The following is a 21,673-nucleotide window of genomic DNA, read 5'->3' as shown; positions in this document are numbered from 1 at the left end:
AAACATTTCTTAGTAGTGAAGCTGTTCCGTAGATGTGAACTTGATTTGCGCATCGTTGGTAATGAATTGCTGTTAGTACAAATAATCAGTTTGTGTGATGTGTGTGTGGTATTATCTGATTTGTTTATTGACACTAACTTACTTTCCACGAATGAGACGGTAATTTATTCTAATGGCCAAGCCTACTGTGACCCAATCATAGATCACGGTGTGAATGGTAGGATGCTGGGGGCAAGATAGCTTTCGATCACGAGTAAAATCGGAGTTAATTTTGAGTAACTCTGAGCAACTCGCGTTGATCAATATATTATACACATAGCAATCTGAATGTTATATTGAAACCAATGTTGAAACTGATGCTGTCAAGCAAAGTAAGTTGACGTGTTTTCCAGTTTTAATCGATGAGCCTGGAAGTAAGTATTAATTTAAAAAGGAAACTTATAATTTATTCGAATTATATTCCAAAAGTGCAGAAGATTAATTTGTCGTTCCACTTAAGCAGGATTACTTTTGGGAAAAAATCCAACAAGACATTGGAAACGTTCTCCCCTCTTAAAAAACATTCTGAAGCTGGAGGGACTAGCAGCAAACGGTGCGCTAGCAATGCTCACCCGTGAAGACATTTCGGCGATGGAATTGCAAATGCGCTTTCGTATAGCACGTGTACGAAATGAAATTCAAACTGCCCCTTCAAAGTCGATGGAAGATTTTTATGGCGATTATGCCAAACAGCAAGATAAACTCAACATCGACGAAGAACCACCATCGTGGACCTCGGACCTGGACGACTCAGCAGAGCAGCAGTGGCTTTAATTTGAATTTCTGTGTAGGAACTTATAGTGCGGTTCGATAGGTTCGAATTAAGCTAAAATGATTCAATAAATTCATTATGTGTGTAACGTTAGAGCAATGTAGTTCGCATTTATAATTTTATACATCCAGAAAGTCGGCGAAAACGTAATTTATACAAATATATAAATAGGGTCAACTACCCCATTTCTGGCCTATTAAGCATAACCAGCACTTAATCTTTCTTAATCAAGCGTAGTTTAGCACCAAACGGGATGTTATTATTACTGATTACAAATTTATTTACCTTTCCGTACGTGTCGTAAGATTTGATAAAGAGAAACCAATCATTGAGATATTGTCAAAAGTCTAACACTGCTTCTTGACGCCAAACTCTGCCTACGGATTCTAAACTCGGCCTAACGCATTGGAACGCAAATGAATTCACTTCGGCCTATCGGATAAAGATAAAGATTGATTCGGTCGGAGCGCTTCATTTGTTTTTGAGAATATTGCGGGTTCCTTTGGTTTTTAGACTGATGTTAAAATATTTGATAGTTAAAAACATATGTTCACACATCAAAGTACAAAGGGAATAGCAGGTAAACAAACCGATTATTCGATACGCCACCCTATAATGCGCCCTCGCTACATGAAACTGTAGCATCTAAATAAACCAATGTATGCCGAAAACGGTGTGAACATTTTGTGGTGTGACAAAATTATTCTGCTGCGAATCTAATTGGGGGCAAAATATGCAATATTGGGTGCAAACATTCCTATCACACTAGCTATCACGCGTTCAACACGGCGACCCTGATCATTACCTGTCACGGCACTTGTACGCCCGAGTACGTGGATTTCGGGTACCTTAGATGTCGAACCCGGCCATACTACCCATCGCCCATGCAGTGTTTCAGCTGCTGGGCTTTCGGTCACACACGGATGAGGTGTAAGGCGGCTAAGCAGACCTGTGGGAAATGTTCCGGCGATCACCCGATCCCTGAAGACAGATCCTGCCCCAACGGCAAATTCTGTGCCCGATGCCAGTCACATGAACACTCGCTCTCCGATCGTTCCTGCCCAAGCTACATTCGCGAAAACGCGATTCAAAAGATCAAGGTTGACCGGGACTTATCCTACCCCGAGGCGCGTCGTATGTACGACCAAAACAACGGTAGTAGAACTTTCGCTGGTGTTGCTTCTGCCAGCATGGAGAGCAAACTAGCGGAAATGAATGAGAAGTTGGAGGAGCTTGCTAACCAAGTCAAGGAGCGTGATAGGACCATCTTGCAACTGCAAGCCGCATTGCAAATGAAAGGCAACTCGACCTTTTCCACCGATCCGACTGCTGTCCCTCTCAACCCAGTTCCAACTGACTTCGCTTCGTTGTTTCAACAACAGATGGAGAACAACAACCACCTGATGCTGGCCATGCAGGAAAGGTTCCAGAAATCCATCAAAGCGCTGATGGTCACCGAAATCGAAACGCAACGAAGACTTCGCAACGTTGAATCCTCGTTGCAGGTAGCTACCACACCCTCTAGCAGTCCTACAGTTGGCAAGTCCAGTACTGCAATTCCGACAAACTCTCCTACAGCTCTTTCAACCAACACCGCCTCAGCTCCTTCCAGTCCCAGCACCTCGAACAACCCGAACGCCTCCTTGGTGGACGTCAGTAGTGACATCTTCTCCTCGGATGGAGCCAGTGATTCAACGATTACGCCTGACAATAGCCCGACCCCTGCCAAGAAACCGGACACTCCTTTGCCCAACTTCTTCACACCCAAAAACAACAAGCGCCCCATTTCGGAACATGACCATTCACGGCGACCCCCTCGCTCTGACCAAGTTCCCAAAATACGGAAGCCGCTCCTGAAGTCTCCTACATCGCCGGCCAAGAAGATCGATTCAAAGGAGAAACGGACGTAGTAGCTACTTCCTCTACTACCTCCAATGCCCACGCCACCTAAGACATCCACCCGGACTATTCTAACGGACCACGCCAGTACTATACCATGTTCAATCTCCAGCCACCATCATCAACCGTGTCTGCGACTTGCCTCGGGTAGCCGGGGCCCCATTGAACTGGAAGCTACACTCGTACCAGAACCTTTGGACACCCCCCGACGCCCAGACAATCCAGATGAAGAATTCTGTGCCTTGGGTACGCAGGGCACCGTCAGTGCGGACGCTAAGACCCCACCGGAACTGGCGGACACCCTCTGCGACCACAGGACGAAGACTCATGTGAAGAGCCCAGTGATATCCCCCGGTAGCCGGGGCCCCGTTGGTGCGGACGCCCTTCCCACACCGGACCCGACGATATCCCCCCGGCACCGGGAGGGAACTGGAAGAGAGACGCACAAGGGTGGCAACACCCATCCCTCTATGGACGACGAGGGAATGAAGGTACCGCAAAGTATCGGGATGGACAAGGGAAGCTACGCCCATTCCCCGAAGGACCTCGAGGGAACCAAGCCAAGCAATACGACGCGCAGTACACTTTTTTCCGTTGCTGGGACATCCATGCCTTGGATGGGCGGAACGCTTCCGCCTGTTCTGGGTGTGGCCCTGTCTCATTCAACAGCATCACCGAGCACCATACCGGAGCCTATCAGCAACCTACGTATTCCGAAAGCAATCTCCTTTTACTCAGCCGTTGGGACATCCCTGCCCGGGGTGGGCGGAACGCCTCCGCTTGCCCCCGGTGGGGCTCTGTCTCATTCGGTCATCGGCCCAAGTCCATCGTCGTCTTCCACTACCACGTCATCAACGCCAAGATCACCTCGGCCCAACGGAACTTCCCCGCCTGGCTTTTGTGGGCCTCCGTCCGATGATGACCTATCCAACCACACAGCCGAGAACCACCTGAACCTCCTTTCGCCCGTTGGAACATCCCTGCCTCTGGTGGGAGGAATTCCTCCTCCTGCCTCGGGTGGGGCTCCGTCTCATTCGGATTGGAACATTAATGGGTTTCTCCAGCACGATATTGGCCAGCCCGTTAACCCGAGTGGCAGTCAAAACCGTGACAACGCCGAGTCTACCACCCTGTACCCCACGCCTGCACTGCCCAAGCCGGTGAACCTTGTTCTCCAGTGGAATATAAACGGATTCCATGGCCGCCTAGGGGAATTGGAGCTTCTCTGCCAAAGCGATGCCCCCTGGATAATCGCTCTACAAGAGGTCAACAAAGTCACAACCGACCAACTCAATCGCTCGCTGGGAGGGAGATACGATTGGACTTACAAGCGTTGCACCAATTTCAGGCACTCCGTGGCCATCGGGGTGCTTAGGAGCATTCCACACGATGTTCTTGACCTCGAAACTAACCTGCCAATCGTCGGCGTCCGCCTTAAGAACGCCTCTAACTTAGCTATCGGCTGTGCGTACCTGCCCTGCGGACGGATAGCCAATCTGGATGGGGTCTTAAGTGCAGTTATTTCCAAGTTTCCGGAGCCGCGGCTCTTCGTCGGCGACATCAACGGGCACCATCCGGACTGGGGCAGCCCTCGCCCAGATCCCAGAGGCTCTATCCTGGCGAGCATTTTTGAGAGAGAGGACTTGGTGGTGCTGAACGATGGCGCTCCCACCTTCTTTAATGGACGGCACACCACCGCGATCGACATTGCCACTGCCAGCCGATCTATCGTAGACAAGGCACAGTGGAATATCTGTACCGACCTGCACGGTAGTGACCACTACCCAATCCGCATACAGCTTTTCGTAGGTGCGGTCCCCCCAACGACTCGGAGACCCAGGTGGCGCTTCGAGGAAGCCGACTGGGACGCTTTCAGGGAGAAATCCGACGCTCTCTTTCAGCAACGCGAACCGAACGATATCTCCAGCTTCACGGAAGTACTATACGACGCTGCAACACTATCCATCCCAAGGACTGGTAGCGTACCCGGGCGAAAAGCCCTACGTTGGTGGAACGAGGATACCAAATGTGCGGTAAAAGCACGACGCAAAGCCCTACGCCGGCTTAAGCGCCTAGCCTTAGACGATCCTGGTAGGGAGGAAGCGCTGAAGGTCTACCGAGAACGCCATCTCTCGTGCAAACAGGTGATCCGCGACGCGAAGCGATCCAGCTGGATGGACTTCCTGGATTCAATCGATGAATCCCAATCGTCGAGCGACTTGTGGAATCGCGTCAACGCTCTCAGTGGCAAGCGGCGATCCACTCCACCTACTATCCAAGCTCATGGCAACACGATCTCAGAACCGAAGGACATCGCTGACAATTTAGGGAACTATTTTGCCGGACTGTCCGCTATCAGTGGCTACGACAGCGATTTCGTCCAGCGCGTCAAACCTTCCACAAGCAGCATTCGTGACCTGCGAATTCCATCCGATGTCCCTTCCCTCCAGATCAACGATGCTCTTACCTTCCGGGAGCTTCAGTTCGCCCTCGGCAGCAGTACTGGTAAATCTGCCGGGCCGGACGAGATTGGATACCCGGTGTTAAAAAACCTCTCCCTCGACGGAAAAACGAGGCTACTCGCTCTCTTCAACGACCTATGGCTCACTGACTCGTACCCGGACCTCTGGAAACAAAGCCTGGTAGTGCCCATTCCAAAGATCAACGCGGCGAGTGGAGAAGCCTCCTCCTTTAGGCCGATTGCGCTCACTTGCTGCGCGGCAAAAGTGATGGAGAGAATGGTAAATCGTCGACTTAGGCAGTTCCTGGAGTCAAACAGTCTCCTTGACGAACGGCAGCATGCATTCCGACAAGGACACGGCTCCTCCACTTACTTTGCAGCCCTCGGAAATGTACTCAAGGAAGCCCAGGACAACGGTCACCATGCGGAGTTAGTATCCCTTGATATTTCAAAGGCGTTCAACAGGACTTGGACGCCCGGCGTCATCAGGCAGCTCATCGGCTGGGGCCTGAAAGGCCACATCACACATTTTGTACGGAATTTCCTCCTTGATCGTACCTTCCAGGTGACTGTCGGGAACACTCGATCGGATCCGTTCCCCGAGGAAACTGGAGTGCCCCAGGGATCCGTCATAGCGGTAACGCTATTCCTGGTGGCAATGAACGGGGTGTTCAGCCGACTGCCCAAGAACGTGCACGTAATAGTCTATGCCGATGACATACTCATCGTCGTAACGGGACGAACGACTATACGGATCAGGAATATAGCCCAAGCAGCTGTCTCCGCCGTCAGCAGGTGGGCGCTTTCTGTTGGTTTTCAGCTCTCCGCACCAAAGAGTGTACGGTGCCATATCTGCCACTCGGGTCATCTGATTCGGGGACCACCGATCACCATCCAGGACCATCCAATTCCGCTTAAGAAAACAGTCCGCGTTCTGGGGGTAGTTCTGGATCGGACTCTAAGTTTCGACCAACACTTCAGAACGGTGAAAGAAAACTGCCGTAGCCGCATCAACATCGTCAGGACAATCTCCTGTCCGCACCGCTCCAGTAACCGCGAGATCCGCCTTCGTGTCGCCCGGGCTGTTATCGACAGTCGACTTTTCTACGGCCTCGAAATTACCTGCTTAGCCACCGAGAAGCTGAACCGCATCCTCGCTCCGGTATACAATACCTACGTACGCATCGTATCCGGCCTCCTACCTTCCACGCCCGCAGACGCCGCTTGTGCAGAAACCGGAGTCCTCCCTTTCCGCTATCGATCTGCTGCAGCCTCTGCCACCAAAGCCGCTGCCCTCGCTGCTAAGACATCCGGGAACGATAGGGTCTTTCTCCTCAACGAGGGGAACAGAGCCCTCCGCACTGCAGCCAACGTAGACCTCCCCCCGGTGGCCAGGGTCCACTGGCATGGAGAGAAAAGTTGGCGATCAAACGTTATCAAAATAGATAAGCGGATTAAGAGAGGATTCCAAGCCGGAGATAACTCTGTAGCGTTGAGGCGCTCTGTTGCAGAGCTTCTTAGGTCGGTTTATCCGGGGCACGTTCATCGCTTTACGGACGGATCGCGATCACGGGCCGGAGTGGGACTCGGAGTGGCAGGACCAAACACCGCAACAAGTCAAAGTCTTCCGGAGGAGTGTTCCGTTTTTTCCGCAGAAGCCGCTGCTGTTCTTGACGCAGCCATCACTCCTGCAGATCAACCGATCCTTGTGCTAACGGACTCACACAGCGTCATCCAGGCGCTGGAAGCCGAAGCCCCGAGCCACCCCTGGATACAAGCCATTACACGTTTTGCCCCACCCTCAACCGTTTTTACGTGGATTCCCGGGCACTGCGGTGTTCCTGGAAACGAGGCAGCGGACAGGCTGGCGGGATCTGGTCCATCCGGACCCCGCTTCACCAGGAACGTACCACTCCTAGACGTCAGGCGTTGGATTGCGAATATCATCATGGAAGCCTGGCAGGAGGAATGGTTTCAGTCACGCACCACCCTCCTGAGAAAAATCAAAGAAACCGTACGACCTTGGCAAGACAGCCACAAGTACAAAGACCAGCGGATTATTTCAAGACTCCGGACCGGCCATGCGAGGATTTCCCACAATTTTGGTGGGACACCCTTCCACAAGGTTTGTCCAATCTGCAGCATCCCTGCCTCGGTGGAACACGTGCTGTGTGTCTGCCCAGAGTTTCAGAGGCTACGCGAACAACACCGACTCCCAGAGAGCATCAGGGAGCTACTTGGCAACGACCCCTCGACGTTGACTGCGCTGATTGCATTCTTGAAGGACGCTCACCTATACAACCAAATCTAGCCCTCTCGTCGTGGGCTGCGCTGTCCGTGTTCTTTCACCTTCCTATTTTCCTGCCGTCGGGGTATCTCTGCCGGACTGGGGCACTGTCTCTTACGGTGGAGCTCTACCTTGTTCGCGCATCCATTCCTCAGTCCTCAGTTCCACAGTCCCGATGTAACTCCCACTTTACATTAAGTTTTTTAAAATGTTGTCTGTCCCTTTTGGTGGGTAATCAGAGCCAGTTGTACGTTATGTAATGATAGACTGAAACGCTTTCTTTCGAGGCAGGCCCTAAGCCTAACCCTCGATTATCAAATGTGATGAACTAGCCTACGGCTAAAAATCACAAAAATAAAGAAGAAAAAAAAAAAAAAAAACGCGTTCTTAAGTATCGTACCAAATGCATAGTTTACCTGTTAACGCCGAAATCATGGATTTATTTGTTGTTTTCTGCTTGATAGGCCCAAAATAGGCGCTTAGGCCGAAGTAGTTCTCTACCCTATAATAGAATACATTCCTGTTTGTTTTTCAACAACACCAGAATACAGTGTCTTCCTATTTTTGGCAAAATATGATTTTTGTCTATTATGCAATCTATAAATTCATAGAATGCTCTATTCGATTTATAATGTTACTCGCCATTCTTTAGGAATTAGACGCTGGATATTTCATGAAATATTATACAGAAAACATGGGCGAAAAATTAAGTCAATAAACAGATGGTAACGGCACTGTATTTAGTTGATAGCCATGGCATGATTTTCAATGTTAACAAACTCAACGAAGCTGGCCAGAGCTGACCTAATCTGGCCTGAAATGAGCAGCTACATAATATACCACAATCAACAGCGTCTAATTTGTGTGAAATATGGAACCTTGTGGATCATTACAACAAATTCTAACGATTATATCATTCCTGTTTATCGTTTTAAACTCGTGTTGAAAACCAAATTTGTTGTCAGACGATATTTTCTTTGATTAGAAAATCGAGACTACTTTGTTAATTTTTGAGAAAATGTGAGTAACTCAAATTTACTCGCTGCAAATATATTTACTCTGAGTACAGCTGTCTTGCCCACAGGTAGGACGATATTGCCAGTTCACAGAAATCTCAGCATGCTTTGAATTTTCGGAAATTAGTAGAAGAAACAACCGCAGCTGTCATTCATTCCTAGCACTGACACAACAACATATTATTTATTGAATTTTAGACTCCGAACTTCTAGTCAAAATAAAGTCTTCCGAGATATGTGTTGGCATATTTAACATAACCGGATCAAGTATGTCTGATTCTAAAACCTAATGTCCTTGCCTAATTTGTTAGGTTCTGCAGATATTGAAGACCTCTGTTCATCCCGAATATCAAGCATTTCATCATGAATGAATTTTTGGGTCTTTTAGAGTAACAAATATCGTTTATTAATGGCACGTTTAAGGACAAAATTAACTGTTCTCCGCTGACCCACTAGACTTGGTTGCCGGCTTCGAACGTGATGAATATAGCTGGATCACTATAAAAAATTTGTCCGGTTTATCTAATTGGATTAGATTGCAGGTTAGTATGCAGGATGAACTTCCGGTATATTTGAATCCATGATTGCTGAGTTGAACCAACAATCAATATGAAACTAACGATTTTAAATTGGCTCACCACTTTAGTAGCCTATTGGTCCCAAGCAAACGATTAACGTACCCTATTCTAGTCGAAATTCTAGTACTACGCAATGTTTGTTTTGATTCGCTATGAAAGTTTGACAGATAAAATGAGGGGTTATTGGTTTTTCCTATGTTTCGATGGGTGATTCGACAAGCTTGGGACCGAAGATAGTACCAGAGGTGAGCCAAAAAGTTGAGCACGTTTCTTTGGGACCTACTTGTCTTAGAGTTACCTCTATGGTTCAACCAAAAGTTTCATATTGATGGTTGGTTGAACGGCCGGCGACTGGATTGTCAGCTTGATTATAGACTGCATCACTTTGTAGTTATTTATTTTTTAACTCTTTATTATCTTTTTACCCTTCTTACAAAGAAGCCCGAATAGAAATTGTAATGTAGGAAACATCAGCAGACATCTTCAATACATTAAATTTTAACGTGTATTGCTGTAACCTTAATGTATTCAGACTTCAGTGTGACGTCCAAGTACATAAAAATACATTAGCCTCAAACGTTACATCAGAATCAAACGTCTTGACGATGTAAAATTTGACATCAGAATACATCCAATGACAACAGAACCTAACGTTACATTAGAATCAAACTTCATCACGATGTAAATTGTTGTCCCTCGGTCTCTCGCCGCATGCAAAGTTTGTTTTGTCCTGAGTCAGCACTACACAGCGAATGAGAACGACCCAAATTTGAGGTTAGTTCACTCATAAATCGCAAAAAGTGCAGGAACTCAGTTTTGAATAAATTTCCCTCATGTTCCGAATATGAGAAAAGCAAAGATTGGATTCTCTGGATTCTCGTAAATTTTCCTTATTTTAGGGCAGATTTTTGAGGTTTTCCACAGGAAAACATGCGGCAAATTTACTCATCCTGCACTTTTTCGATATTGAGTACACTGTACTCAAATTTGCGTTGATCTCATTGGCCGTGTACAGTTTTTTTTCGCAGTGGGAAAAGTTTGATTTGTTTACGAATTAGCCCGGGAAAGTGCCGAAAATGTGTCCGTCGCGAGTTTTGGTGGCGATGCAATGTTTTTCTAGTAAGTAAATGTGAATTTATTAACTTAATGTAATGTAATTATGTTTTTTTTTAGGAAAGTACCAGTCCCAAGCCGAATCCCGGTAGGGAATCCGAAGCTGGATCCCGGGCGGGGAGTTTGCAGCCAGATCTCTCGACATACTGCAGGTTAGTCAGTGTATTTACTAAAAGCTACAAGCCCGATGACGGGTTCCGTAAACGGATCCCGATGGGAAAACCGAATACGGATCCCGATGGGGATTCCGTAGACGGATCCCGATGGGGAAACCGAATACGGATCCCGATGGGAAAACCGAATACGGATCCCGATGGGAAAACCGAATACGGGTCCCAATGGGGAAACCGAATACGGATCCCGATGGGGATTCCGTAGACGGATCCCGATGGGGATTCCGTAGACGGATCCCGACGGGGAAACCGAATACGGATCCCGATGGAGAAACCGAATACGGATCCAGATAGGAAAACCGAATACGGATCCCAATGGGAAAACCAAATACGGGTCCCAATCGGGAAACCGAATACGGATCCCGATGGGGATTCCGTAGACGGATCCCGATGGGGATTCCGTAGACGGATCCCGACGGGGAAACCGAATACGGATCCCGATGGGAAAACCGAATACGGATCCTGATGGGAAAACCGAATACGGGTCCCAATGGGGAAACCGAATACGGATCCCGATGGGAAAACCGAATACGGATCCCGATGGGGAAACCGAATACGGATCCCGATGGGGAAACCAAACACCATTTTTGCGGGATTGTTGTCCGGCATTCCTACAACGTGTCCTGCCTATGTACCCTTCCACTTTTAGCGACTTTCTGGATATTGGGTTCGCCATAAAGTTACGCCAGTTCGTGGTTCATTCCTAAATAGAGCTAGAACTAGGGCGTAACAGCTTTTGTAATCAATGACTTCTCTCGATGATTTCGCGGAAGTCATGGCTCTCCCAGGCGAATCGACATCACCATCGATTAGAGAAAGACTTCTACTACCCGATGGATATGTTGGTTTGTGTAGGCGTGTCTTGAATTCCGAGAAATCAACAAGAGAAGCCATTGTTTACAAATTGCTTACGCGCTAATTCCAGGTCTATCTAGATTCTTCTACTCCATTCACCATTTTCATATACCCTCTGCCAAAGATGGTCCTAAGCACGCGTCGTTCGAAAACTCCCAGTGCTCCTCGAGCATTGTCCATTGTCATATTTTTCATGCACAATAATTTTGTTTATTATATATTTAAAGTTCGTTTGCAGCAATCTTTGGAGCGATCCGTGAAGGGGAAGGCTTGCCACTTGTATATCCGAACAGTGGACCAAACAAGCCAGCAACCCCGTCCAAAGTGTCATGCATTATTGACAAATTGGCACAGCGGGTCGATTTAAAGGGAGATCTGGAGGCGCAGCGAACACATTGTCATGATTGTCTGGTAGTTCACTCAAAAATGCTATAACAATCGCCAAGCTCGCTGTAATATCACCAAGTGCCTCGTCACCCACGAATAGGCGCCTATGTCAGTGGTCTAACAACTCTTAGCGCGCTAATGGCATAGTTCCCCTGCCGCATAGAGAGTTGCCACAATGATATTAGGTTAGCTAAGGTCAGTTAACTGACTGGTGGGAAACGGGAGCTTCAGCATTGACTGTTATGTACGCATTTTTATGATGTAATCTAACAACAATCGTGTGTAGTGTTTACACGATCATGTTTCTAATTCTAATGTGTTGTAAATATAATTGAAAGCATTTGAAAAGTAAGATTCTAGTGTTTTGTATATCTAAAAACATTAGTAAACATCTACATTTGAAAACATTCAAACAACGTTTACTTTAAACGTTTTGTACATCTGAAAACATCAGAGAACATCAAACACGAAGTACAATTGAAAACATCCGAACAACGTTTAGTTCTAACGTTGTGTACATCCGAAAACATCCAAAAAAAGTTCGGTTCCAGCATCGGGAGGCATCTACGTTAGAGAACATCAGAAAACGTTTACATATAAAAACATCCGAAAAACGTTTAGTTCTAACGTTTTTTACATCTGAAAACATCCAAAAACGTTTGTTTCTAACATCAGGAAACATCTACATTAGAAAACATCAGAAAACGTTTACATTTAAAAACATCCGAACAACGTTTAGTTCTAACGTAATGTACATCATAAAACATCCTTAAAACGTTTGGTTCTAATGTCAATAGATTGAAATTTTTGACGTCAGACCGACATTAAAATGGCAAAATTTTGTTCCAAAATTTCTGATGTATACACCATGTTACGTTGCTTAAATACAACTAAATCATAATGTTTCCTAATGTTTGACATCAGGCATACATTTGATTTTGATGCTGATGTAGACATCAAAATCAAACGTTGGGCTAATGTAAATTTCTATTCGGGAGGGTATAGATATCACTTGAAAAACCGACTATCGATCCGAGGCCCGGAGGGCCGAGTGTCATATACCATTCGACTCAGCTCGACGAGATCGGAACATGTCTGTGTGTGTGTGTGTGTATGTGTGTGTGTGTGTGTGTGTATGTGTATGTAACGAAATGAATGCGCTCACGTTTCTCAGCAACCGCTCAACCGATTTGGACAAACTCGGCGCCAAATGATAGGTCTTGGGGTTCCATTGAACGCTATTGAACGGTTTTGGAATCGGTGAACCGGTTCCGGAGATATGGCCGGAATAAGATCCGGTGAATATGGGCCTTCACGCTGGATTTAACGGAAAACGTATCAAAACCATCATGCGACGCATAAAATTACTACAGAATTCAAAAATAAGATCAATGCAAGTCGTGTTAAGTGTTCCAGACCACATTGGACACACTTGGACATGTTCCGGGTATCCCGGGGAAGTTGCTTGAATATGAATTGAATTAAAACCCATTAAATCACATTAAAATACGATGATAAGGTGATTGGTAGCCTCACCAAATAGACTACACCCGGATATATTCCGGGTACCCCCAGGAAGTGGCGTAGCGCCACTGGATGACACGGGGGTGGGGGGCTTGGTCACTGATAATGACAATAAAATAAATAAACTTGAATAAGTAAGAAGGGTCTGATCACACCATAGGTGGATAAATTCGGGTTTTTTTGTAGTGATCACAGTGGCAACACTTGCTTAAACTCTACACTGGACTCCTTTTATTGATAAATTTTGCTTCTATGAGCCTCTATTTTAAATCAACACACAGACGTTCCCAGGCTATGGTGCCCGTTTGGTCAGTGTTGTTTTTGTGTTGGTCCAAATAGTTTTGATAATATAATTACGCATTCTTGTTTTTTTGAACGGTTGATTTTTGTCCCAGTCTTGTCTTTTGTCGTCACTTATTTTGTCATTTTGTCTTGTGTATTAACCCCAACTTGTCTTGTGTATTGTGTAAACTTGTGTAAATTGTCCTTCCCCATCTGTTTGTAAACTGGTTTTGTTACTCTGTCATGACTAATTTCATTGATATATAAAAAATAGGAACATCAATTATAGGATAATATCGAAGGCTACAAATCAAGAAGACTGGCAACTGTTCCCTTCTCCCATACAAATGTCAAACGTCGCTGATAACAGCGCCTCTGCCAATTAAAGGTGGAACTTTGAAACACAAGTGTTTTTTTTTTTCCTCTGTTCGGGACCTAACACTACTGCGACCAGTATATTGATCTATTGTAGTATATCCCGTGTCCTTAGTTTAGTGCATGTCGTATTACTCCATCACTATTGAGAAATGATGCAGTATTCGATTTTTTTACAGTTGCCACTCTTGCATTTATCGCAAGGATCCGACTCTAATTGAAAGGTCCCGCTATTTATACCCTTCGGAGTGTTGAAACACCCTCCAAAGGCGCGCCCCTTTGTCAGTCAAAATTGGATTCCTTAGCAACAAAATTAAGGTATGACACCGATAATGACCATGCATCAGAACCCTAGTCTTAACCACTTCAAACTAGGGAACAATGATTAGAAGATTAGGAATCACATAGATGAAGACAACTAACTCATTTTTTCCTTGTTTCAAGATCATCCTCGGTAGTCAAAGCCGAGTCTTGTTACTATCAACAAGACATAAAAAGTAACAAGGACTAAGATGTGTTCCTTGGATTACTGAAAAATCCTGTTCCCTTAGTTTGAAGTAGTCAGGACTAGGAATCGGTGGTAAATCTTATCCCGTAACGTACCACGAAAAGGTGATCTACCCACGTTACGGGGGAACAAAAGTGTAAAGCAAAACTGAACAAAAGTGTTAGTGAGACTGCTCATAAAAAGTGACTGTGTGTGTGACCTAATGTCACCGAAACGAATAATCATAACACGGTACTCGTTGTTGTTTTTGTTTTGCTTTACACAATTTCACGACAATTTGTATCTTAATCCCAGCAAGCCGATTGTTTTCCAAATCCAAACCGAAAAACATGCCGTGATGGATCAAGTAGAGGATTGAAAGTTGGATCGATACCTAGTGAAAATAACTTTTACTTGTGAACAATTCTTTGAATCGACCGACCCCTTCCAGAGAATGATAATAACAGTGTCGGATTGGCCAGTGACATTCAAATGGTCAGCGAGTACTGTGCAAGTTGCCGAGCGTCACAACTTAACTCCCCCCACTGTGGCCAGGTGCCAAAGCCATGCGAAACGGGCATGCATTTTACTAATGCACCATACGAATGCCTATACATGCATCACTAAAGGGCTTAGGAAAAGTGGAAGATAATTCTGAGATAGCAAATTAATGATCGAGGAAAGTCCCACCATCATTGTGAATGGCATCATTGCCATAGTTTTAATTTTCAAAACAAATTTACTTGCGCATCTGTTCAATTTCAGCTGGAACTTTACTCGTTACCGGCATAAAGCAAAGAATGAAACGTTTCATTTATTTATACCTATGTGTGTGAATCGTGAACTAACACACACCATCATACAAAGGTTCCACTTTTGCTCAGAAGAGGCGTTGCCGTTACTGTCTCCTGATTTTTGGCAGGGTTGCCAGTCTTCTTGATTTGTAGTCTTCGATAATATGGTTATTTCTCGATTACTTTTTCAAAGGGACGTACCAGCTCTTGCAAACAATGCACCCGATCGCCATCCCGGCGCAACCAACACCACCAGCAGGTAGAGGAAAGTTTCCCCTATCTGATGGTAGCGCTAGCACGCGTGGGCGAGCCACCAGCTACGCCAAATCGACGACCAAAGTCAATTAATTAATTATTAAATACTCTCATGATCCTTGACTCCACTATGATTTTAACTTACCACTTTTTGATTATTTATCAAATAACTCTCCGAGTAAATAACGCCCCGATGCCTTGTTGGTGTCTGGTCTCATTTGGATTGGTCCTGAATTTGTTTGATATCCTGTTCGAAGTGTTTATTTTCCTTATCCTTAGTCCATTGAGTTATGTTATTTCTTTGAGTTCCAGCTTGTACGTGTTTCACGTCATATGATTCACCCTTTATAAAGATAATGGGTTAAAGAGTAAAACATACATAAAGGTAGATTAGTATTAGTTGTACTTGATCCAAGCAATAGAAAGAAGCATAGATAACTTAGTTGAAAAATTAAACTAATAGGGGAAATGCAGGTAATGTCGGCCTAAGTGTCCCTAATTTGGGCCCATTCATAAATTCAGCAATCAACTAAATTTTCAATAGCAACCAAAAATATCAATTAGTAACGTCCCAATAACGCGTTCATCTAGATAAAATTGATAAATAGCAGACTTTTAGCGATGGGCCCAAATTAGGGACATGTAGGCCGACATTACCTACATTTCCCCTATATAACTAAAAGTGCAATGGATAAGTGTTAGTTCCGGGATAGTTTTAGTGTTGAGAGTTATGTTTGTTTTGATCCGTATTCAGTCCTGCCGGCCCCTCCAGCACTATTTGCAGCAATTGTGATAAGATTATGCGACACTGCTACTACTACTATGTTAGATGTATGACTTTGTCAATTTTCGCTAGAGAAGAATACTGTTTCCTAACGCAACGCAATGCCTTTCAATAAATCACTCAATCAATTTGATTTTTGAAAATTTGCTCAATAGGGTTTAGTTGACACATCCTACCTTACTGAAAACTAAAGCCCAACAATCCTAATTCTTATTTCAAACATATCAACACATCTTTCCTAAAACTTCACTTATTCGTAAGCGCCTGATTGAAGATATGACTTTCGCTATTGACATTGTCTGTAATCAGAGATGGAAAATCATTTACATTCATTTACATTCATTTGCCTCTAACTTTTGTCATCAACAAAATTGTGTTTGAAGCTTTTGTAGGCTTTTATGTTAGCTACATCTTTTGTAATCAACTCAAATATGTATCTCTTATGCATGATGAATCAGAGCGATTAGAATCCACCATTGTTTTTCAGTGAATGTAAATTGCATTCACTAAAAAACAATAACATGTTCTGCCAGCTCTATTTCATCATGCATAAGAGATTCATATTTTAGTTATTAACAAAATTTGTAGTTAATATCATAAGCTACAAAAGCTTTACACATCATTTAACGGTATTCTGTTGATGAAAAAAGTTAGAGGCAAATGAATGTAAATGAATGCACGAAATGAATGTAAATGATTTTCCATCCCTGCCTGTAAATAACAAATACACTAAATAGGAAGATTTATTATACAAATTCAAAGGCTAGTCGCCTCCCTAAGCGGACCCCCGCGTCCTATCTCTTATGTTTATTGACTTTCTGAATTATCTTATTTAATAAGTAACTGAAATCTGAAGTTTTCTGCTCGATAGGCCCAAAATGGGCGAATAGGCCGGAGTAGTTCTCTACCCTATTGTATAATTTTTGCTGAAAATATTAGGTTGCGATTTATTGCGCTTTAGGAGATAATAAAGTTAAACAAAATTGCTGTTTTTTTCGTTTTTAGCAACAATATCTTTGAAATTTGAAGCATAAACCAGTATACTTCTTCCCAAAAGTTATTTATATAATAGATTTGCATAAGAGAAAAAATATAACATTATATGGAAAAGCAAAAAAAAACTCGAAACAGAAAGAAAAAAAAAACATATTTTCAACATTTTTTTCTTCAACTCCATATAACTCGGAGCCAGTAGGCTGTGGAAATTTAACGCGTTCAAAAGAGTTGTTTATTTTGACAAGATTAACAACTTTGCCCAAGAGATCAAGTCTCCAAAACGTCAGAGAAAAAGTTAGATTGTGGTGCCATCTTTCCGGAAGAGTTTTGAACTATTTGTTTATGTCAATATATGGTCCTTATTATGATGAGATACTTTGCCCAAGACACCAATTCGCAGAAATGCTTCGTTTGGGAGTTGTTAATTTTGCTCCGCTAGATTGCATTCCTGGCCCAGTGTATTGAATTTCAATTAAAATATCAGAGGATTATCTAATAGGCCTTAAATATTTTGTACCCTGCATATTAAAAAGATAGTTATTTAAGAAATTCGGGGTAATAGAATTCGAAGTAGTTGCTTTTCAGGTAATGCCATAGTGTGGTTATATGAAATAAGCAATAGATAGTTGAAAGAAGCTTCCGGCAGCTAAAATTGTTAGTTGGGTTCAGGGTGAATTATGAAGAAACTTCCTGTTCATCTGTCTGTCGGTCTATCTATCATGATATTTATCCGACAAAGCTGACTTAATAATAAAGGATATAATACCAAACCATACGAAAACCAAAAAAAAAAACAGTTCCAATTCAAGTAGTTGTCTAGTGCATTTTTATTTAATACGGTCAAAATACCACGGAGTACCCAGCGAGAATCCAATGCGGCAAAAAACTTCAACGGCTAATGTTCTCCAGAATCCAGTCCACATACAATGGTATCCGGATGTAAACTTTCGGGATGGTCTGTGCAATCGTACAATTGGTGATCCCTTGTGACGAAAGTCCGTACAGAACTGCCCGCTCAACGCCACCCTGGGGAACCATCGATACCAGCGGTGCTCCGAGGTGAGGCGTGCAGACGTAGTTGGGTCCCTGAGCCAGAGCACAGAACATCTTATCCGATACCCACGGAGTGTAGCCGTAGTCTTCATAGCGCTCTTCGCACTCCTCCACTTCGGCGAACTCGGACCGTGTTTTGTACAGTTCCGTGGAGTAGCGATTGTTGTTGACGGTGATCTCAAACACCGTTAGGATAAAATCATTCGGAAGGTTATTGCGCAGGTCGTTTCGGACCGGAAGACAGACCGGTTGAATGTTGTCTGAAAGAATGGAATCATGTTAGCCGAATTGGAACAGATTATAATCAAACTAAAAGTTATTACCAGTGAATTGAACCTTGTCAACCAACCGCACCAGGCCAAAATCGTTCGCCAGGAAGGGTTTGTTAGCCTGCGGATGAATGGTGAACGGAAGCACTGCCTTGATATCAACCGGACCGGTTGAGCATTCTTCAACGGTGTTGCGAGTTCTTGGATCACTGAACGTGTCGCAATCTCGAGCTTCGTTCAACGTACGCTCTCCCAGTCGAACGTAATCTCTAAAAGCGGAGATATTGAAGTGAATTAACTCGAATAACTGTACATCGGGTAGACCTACAAATCTTTGTTCTCCTTAGACTTAAGACAGGACGATAAAGCTAGCACGTATCGGTTGTTAATCAGCGTGCCTGTGCAGTAAGGATCCTTGTCCGGTGTGGCCTTGCTGGATCGAATCATTGCCATCCATGGGAACTCGAATACACCGGCACGGGAAGCTGTTTTCGTCGGTTGGCTTCGCTTGGCAACTCCACATTCTAGAGGTAGTAGAATTGCATTCCGGTGGATGGGAATTCGTTCCACTTGATTTGGATCGCAGCAGACACTGCGGCGAATTCCACGAAGTTGACAAACCTTCTGACGAAGGGCGTTGGCCGTATCCTTAGTCAAGACGGGAGACCTCAGATCATCGAAGGTGTCCCTACACTGCTGAACTGGGACGCAGTTTCCATTTGATTGCCCAGGCACCGAGCAAGGTACGATTTCTGTAAAAACGCTCATTAGTTATTGAACACGTTGGAATAACCAGCAATACTTACTTTCAATTCCATACTCGTTGCTGAAATCGGTATTGGTGACTTTTTCGATCCAATCCAAATACGGAAGCAACTTGGTGAACACGGTGTAGGTTGTAGAAAGGCAACGGTCATCACCATCCCTAGCTTTCGTGAAGGACACAATACCTCCCAGGTACCAAGCGTCACCTTGTTCAAAGACGATTCCACCACCACTATCTCCATTGCAAGCTGAAGTACCATTCGTATAACCAGCACAGAACACCTTGCTGGTCAACACTCTGCCGTACAATTCCGGTTCTTTTCGCTTACACTCACGTTCCTCAACAACCGGCAGCTTTGCCAACTTCAGCGTCGTCGAAGGAATATCATTCTCGGTGAATCCCCATCCAACAACAGCGCCAAGTTTACCTGGTTCCAAATTGATTTTTTTGCTGACGCAAGCCGGCAAAATCGAATCACTGAATGGAACCGGATTTTCCAGTTCCAACAGCGCAATATCATCCTTCAAATCATTCAACGAAAATCCAGAATGTCGATGAACCTTCAGCACGTTGAAGATCTTCCCATCGGGAGATCCAGCAGCGTTCACACCCAGCTGAACCGACAGCTTCTTCCGCTTGTTCGGATTTTCCGGGTCCATCGTGCAATGAGCTGCAGTGACTACGAACCGCTCACTGATCAGCGTCCCACCGCAGACGTACTCCGGATGATCGCCGGCCGCGTGCTGCCGAATCGCTGCGTGCCATGGCCAGTCGGTGATCTTGGCATCCATTCCGTTCACGATCAGCAGCGTGTTGGCATTTTTGGGGATACCGCACTGGAAATCGGCATTTTCGAACACCTCCGACGCTGAGCTTAGTCCCAGAACGATCAGCAACGGCAACAGTGCCGCCGTAAGGCTTATCATTTTAACCACCACCGTATGTTTTAATCTCGTGCAGCCTTTTCCGTCAAGCAACGGATCGCAACTGATTGCCACGCATTTTCAGAATGATCTCAGAACGACATTTGGTGGTCATCTTGTTCTTGTTGCCTTCTTGAGAAACATGTTCCACAAGAATTTCGACCAAGAAATGGGAAACCCCATAGGACAAGAAACAGATAATGGAAGAAGAACGAGACGAGTGTTCCGCAGATGTGAAGCTGATTTACGCATCGTTGGGAACGGAGTGGAATGTTTTCTGCATGAACTGATTTGTTAATTGTGCTTGTTTAAGCTTACGGTAGGTTTTCTAATTTTAATCTCTCAAGTGTTTACCGAAAAATGTTATGACAAATAATGGCATGCTTTGATGCAGGGATCACGCCATAATTGAGATGCTAATTTATTCTAATGGCCATGGCTACTATGGTGTGATTTTGGCAGTCATTCCTTTATTCGTTCTCAACTGGGCGGTTAATGGAAAGTTTTGGAGATTTAATCGAGGTACAACTTTTGGGTGGGATCTGGCATCTCATTTCAGAGATTAACTATACTAGATTAGTTTGTTCCTTTGAAACAATAGAAAAATAAAAGGTTTATTAACCTTTGCAAGAACTGGAAATATTTTGTAACCTAACTAGGGAATTTTATCTCATCTGAGTGACACGTGTACAGAAAAAGTATGACTCCCCCCCGGTGGACAAGCGTGGACATAGGCTTAACCCCTCCGTTATGCGGTAGTTAAAAACACAATGCAAATAATCATTTGCGGGGCTGTAACAAGATTTTCAAAATTTTATCCGCGACATCGCGGATTTGCTTCGTAGCTGCGCCTCTACCGACTGAGCTAAGGGGCTATCGTTTTTACACTTTGGAAAAAAAAACAATGTGTATTCTTCAGCTATTGATGTTCTTGGTAGTATAAATTCTGAGAATTTACTTACCTTACCAATCAGGCTAAGACCTTGTTGTCCTCTGCTGTCCGAAGAAGTCGTCTCAACTCTACTCGATCCATGGCCACACTTCGCCAGCCTCCTATAGTCTTTTAGACAGTCAACTTCGTGCGGCGGCGAATTTTATTCGACCAGAGCGTCCTCCGGAGTCCAAAGTAGGCACGATTGCCTGCCATAATGCGTCTTTGAATTTCTCTGTTGATATCATTTTCGGCGGTCACCAGTGAGCCCAAGTACACGAACTCATCGACCACCTCGATTTCGTCACCGTCAATCTAAACTCGGGGTGGGAGGCTAACATTGTCATCCCTAGAACCTCTTCCTTTCATGTATTTTGTCTTTGATACGTTGATAGCAGGTCCAATCCGCCTAGCTTCAGCCTTCAGTCGTTTCCGCTTTCGTCTCAAAGTTCCGTGCCATAATGTCAATGTCATCGGCGAAGCCAAGAAGCTGGATGGACTTCCTGAAGATCGTGCCACTCGTGTCTATCCCAGCTCTTCTGATCACACCTTCTAACGCGATGTTGAATAGCAGACACGCAAGTCCATCGCCTTGCCGTAACCCCCTTCGAGATTCAAAGGGACTCGAGAGTGTCCCCAATACTCGAACCACGC

The sequence above is a fragment of the Ochlerotatus camptorhynchus genome, unplaced genomic scaffold (assembly GCF_037179485.1).
Source record: "Ochlerotatus camptorhynchus isolate MF236.1 unplaced genomic scaffold, CSIRO-AGI_Acam_v1.1 ptg000070l, whole genome shotgun sequence".
NCBI classification, from domain to species: domain Eukaryota; kingdom Metazoa; phylum Arthropoda; class Insecta; order Diptera; family Culicidae; genus Ochlerotatus; species Ochlerotatus camptorhynchus.
The sequence above is the reverse complement of the archived record's forward strand: the minus strand, read 5'-3'. Positions refer to the sequence as shown.